We start from the raw sequence: 4,729 nt of genomic DNA, 5'->3' as shown, positions 1-4,729 counted from the left end.
GCCATACCACACAGTGATGCAGCTCGTCAGAATGCTCTCGATGGTGCCTCTGTAGAAGGTGCACATGATGGGGGTCGGGGCTCTGGCTCTTCTTAGTTCAGTAGTACGTATAATTACACTGTAAAATAAAGTGTAACCTTTTTTAAAATAAATACTTACATGTAATAAATAAATAAATACTTTAGAGGGGGTTAAAAGCTATAATTGGCATCCTGCAAAACAATAACAGTCCAGTAAATGCATCTGGACACCAAGCATCATAAGTTGAGTTCAGCACGTGAATGAACGGGAAAGAAAGATGCATGACCAGAAGAGAGAAAGTATTTGGCGCGTATAGCACAGTCTCATGCGCAACTTCGCATAAAATATCAATAAATAATGTGAATTTGAGAACATTTCAGGTCACAACCCACATATAGGGCAACCACGCACATTGAGGACAATAGCAGGCTGACCGTGCTGCACTCTAGCGGCGGAGAGAAGAACTAGCGAGGAGCTAGTCACATGACCGACACTACTGCTGCATTTCATTACAACCACTAATAATAAGACTGGCTATGTTACATAGAAATATCTAAAGAAAAGCCGAATATTTACATTTATAAATCTAATTATAAATATCTAGTGTGTGTGTGTGTGTGTATAGTTTTTATTTTTTAAATTTCCCGTTCTCCCTACTGTTTACGTTCACTTAAGACGTAATCTACTGTGTTTACGCGAATACTAGTCAAAATGGACAATTCAACATCATTTGTGTAATTCTCCATTCATGCGACGCGAAAGAGTACTCGTGTGCTGTGAGTGTATGCTTCAGTGTCTGCGCTCTGAAAACCGGACCGAATTGAGTTCTCTCTTGCGTCGTCAGATTTATCCATATGTCTGCGTTTTTTGCGACGTGCAGCAAGTGTATGTTAGCTTATGTCCCGCCGGTTCATATGTACGCATCTAACCTCCGAACCACGCAGCAGATTCGTTCTGAATGAATCTCTTCCCAAATCGTCCCTTCCTAACATTTTCGGCTCGTTTTTATTCGTTGACGAAAATGTCAATAGATTTATGTCATAGTTTTTGTCATTCAAAAAGAGTTTTAGTTCGTTATCGTCTCGTTGTCGTCTGTGAAAAAAATTTAATTGACGAAAATTATTCGGCAACGAAATCAACACTCTTATTAATCAACAATCTGGCCTTATATTCGTGATTTTTAGGGAAAATAATAAAAGTTGTTGGGGTTTTACTGTTTATAGTGTTCATTTCAGCTGGAAACTGTATGCTTGTAGAGTACAGACCAAGTTTTGTAGTTTTGCAGAAAAATTTAAATATTTAAAAAGTCTGTTTTTTTTTATTAAGTATGTATTGGAATTTTTATTTTTTTATGTATTTTATTTTTTTTTTTATGTATTGATCTCCTTTACTTCCTTTATTACATTTTCTGTTGTAGAGAAAAAATAACGCTCAATAACTTATCCTATGCTGACCTCTAAAGACACCAAGGCTGTGTCTCCCGCCCCTGTTAGTGGTTAGCATGATGAAAACTACCCCTCCACATTAGCCTCTCCCCCTGGAGCTCTACCGGTAGATTCATTAACACATTAACACAGAGTCTGATTTAAATGGATCTGCTCTTATGGGCTAGAATCTATTAGAGCAGACAACCTCTGTCACATCTCCTCAGCATCTCATCTGGCTCTCATGACTCCTGACAGCTCTGGGAAAAAGAAAAGTGGCCTCCAGTAATGAAGAAACACTTTAACTCAGCAAGTCTGTGCAGTAGGCATACATTTATGCAAAGTAGCTGCGTTGATAGGACCTTTCTGTTTTCAGAAGGCTGGGACTACTAGTTTAAACCCCAGTCGCAGCTTCGCTTCATTTCACTCTGGCAAAACAAATTCTTGTTTGGAGCAGTCGGCCGCTGCTTGAGTTGGTTGACTGGATGCCAGTAGTAAATTTATTGAGTGTTCAAATTATCCCAGAGGTTCCAGATGCCACTGGGGGGTGGGAAGTATGTTTTTTGACATGCTTCCTAGGGCTTGAAAAAAAAATCAATGTTGGCCACATTGTGGTGACACATGAAGATGAAGATATTTATTTACAATGTTCTAGCCGTAAAAGCATCTTGCAGGAAACAAGCTATTTATTTCCTGTTGAGAACTTGAACAACATTAAAGTACTGCTCACATACTCTGGTCTGGAATGCTGTGAAAACGTAGATATCCCCACAATAACAGACCAGCGTGCAACCAATTAATCATTCATTTATGAAGGTCATGCAAGTTTACAGCAACAATGGAGCACAATGAATGCCATGAATTCCAGTGTTAAGTTGATCTGATAAGCGATCATTGTTACAACTGTAAACACAACGGCTTTCTTCTTCCATGAGGGAGTTTGGCATAACAACAGCTTTATTTCCAGATGAATGATACACAAGTCTCCTGGAAAATTCAACCAATCAGATTATTACTTCAAAACTCCCAAAGTATTTTCCATTTTGTTTGCCTTTTGCACATTCAGACATTTAGCCAATGGCCTATGAGCATGATGTCTGCATTCTTGCAATCTGAGTATTGGAAATATGTGACATTATACGGTATGCGATATTATTTTGTATATGACAGTTTTGAACATTGTTATAGCTGACCCATTACATTTTGCCAACACTCTAAGATTTAGGTTAAAATGTTCACTGTAGCGGGAATGTGAAATTACAATTGGATAAAATGTATAGTTTAAAGGTAACTGGTCACAACTGGTCACAAAAAGTTAAAACAAGAACAACGCAGTTTACTCCAGCCCAGAATAGTTGGCTGGCCTTTTATCATGGCCCAAGTTTTTAGTCTGGTTTCCTGCATGGTTTTAAAAGGGCTTTGGACTAGAACATTTAAGACCAGAAAACCACCATTGTCTAGTTTAAGCTGTTTGTTTCATCAGGGCAGATTCCCTTGTGATAACATCCACACAAATAAGCAAAGCTTACTTTATGATGTTAATCTCTTTCTATTATAGAGGAGTCATACTGTGGCAATGAGTTAATGAACACCAATGTAGTTCCACATGAACATTAAAAACTTAATTAATAGTAGGAGGTAAAACTTTCCCACAAACTCAAATGCTAGAAAATCTTATTTACTTCCCGGTGAGGTCCTGATGAGCAGCATTTTAAAGAAAGAGATTTCCAAATTAGATTTAGTTACTCCAGAATACTAAACACATTTTAAATTCATAACCAGTCTTTTTGAAAATAGACATTATATTGCCCTATATATACACACACAAATATATATATATATATTATATATATATATAGTGTCCGTATATAGCATGCATATATATATATATATATATATATATAATATATATATATATATATATATATATATATAGTGTCCGTATATAGCATATATATATATATGCTCAAAGCAATATATATATATATATAACGTTCAAAGCAAGACAGGAAACCTTCAAGAAACCTTGTAATACATAAAAAAAATCGAAAACTACGTAATGGTCACATCGCGAAGGCGGCATTTTGTTATGGTTACAACTTCACGCGAACTAATTTATGTTCGTTGTTTATTTGGCGGTGATTACATTTACATTTAGTCATTTAGCATACGCTTTTATCCAAAGCGACTTACAAACGAGGACAATAAAAGCAGTCAAAACTAACAAAAGAGCAACAATATATAAGTGCAAATGACAAGTCTCGGTTAGCCTAACACAGTACACGTAGCAGGGTGTATATATATAGGCTACATATATATATTATACACACACACATACACACACACACACAAAGAAAAACGAGTAGATAGAATAGAAAAAATAGAAAGCTAGTGTTTGTTTGTTTGTTGTTGTTTTTTTAAATAAAAAAAAATAATAAAAAAAGAAGATAGATAAAGTAGAATTAAAATAGAATAGAAAGTGTTAAGAGTTAGAGGGTCAAATAAAGGTGATTAAATGTTAAATATTAAAAATGTTTTTTTTTTTGTGTGTTTTTTTGTTGGTAACACTATTTTAAGTTGTCCTTGTTACACATCCCTGCTGAGAAAAGAAGAAAAAAAGACACCAACAAAATTTGTAATGGTTTGGTTATAATGGCAATTGTAGGCTATTGGTTTTAATGGAAACTGTAATGGACCCTGTGGGTCTCTACTGGTAATTGGTCGCCTTCTATTGGTGGCTTGTTTAAACCAATAAATCCTAATGGAATATGTCCCAAAACACACACACACACACACAAAACAAACATTTTTAATGGTTTTAATGGTTAAAAGTTGATAATTTGTAATGATTGTAATGGTATTTGTAGTGGAAACCATTAGATTTTTTTTGTGATTGTTTTTTTTTCAGCAGGGATGTTAGGCTACATGTACTTACCATTATATTAACAATAAATTATTCATAATTACATCCAAGTAACCCTAAGGCAAACCCTAACCATATAATAAGTACATGTAGTTAACTCAAGTCAAGTCTGCTTTATTGTCAATTCTTCCACATGTACAGCACATACACACAGAGAATTTAAATTGCGTTACTCTCAGACCCTTGGTGCATACAGATAACACTAACAGTAGAACATAAATACAGATATACAGATTAAATATAAAATACAACTATACAAATATACAAATAAGGTAAAATGTAAAAAAAATATAAAGAAATATATATATAAAGCAGCACAATGCACATGGCAGATAGAGTGCAAACCAGTGAAGTAAACAAC

Source organism: Sinocyclocheilus anshuiensis, unplaced genomic scaffold, assembly GCF_001515605.1.
Source record: "Sinocyclocheilus anshuiensis isolate Anshui unplaced genomic scaffold, SAMN03320099.WGS_v1.1 scaffold47, whole genome shotgun sequence".
Taxonomy (NCBI): Eukaryota; Metazoa; Chordata; class Actinopteri; order Cypriniformes; family Cyprinidae; genus Sinocyclocheilus; species Sinocyclocheilus anshuiensis.
Note: the sequence above shows the minus strand (reverse complement) of the source record.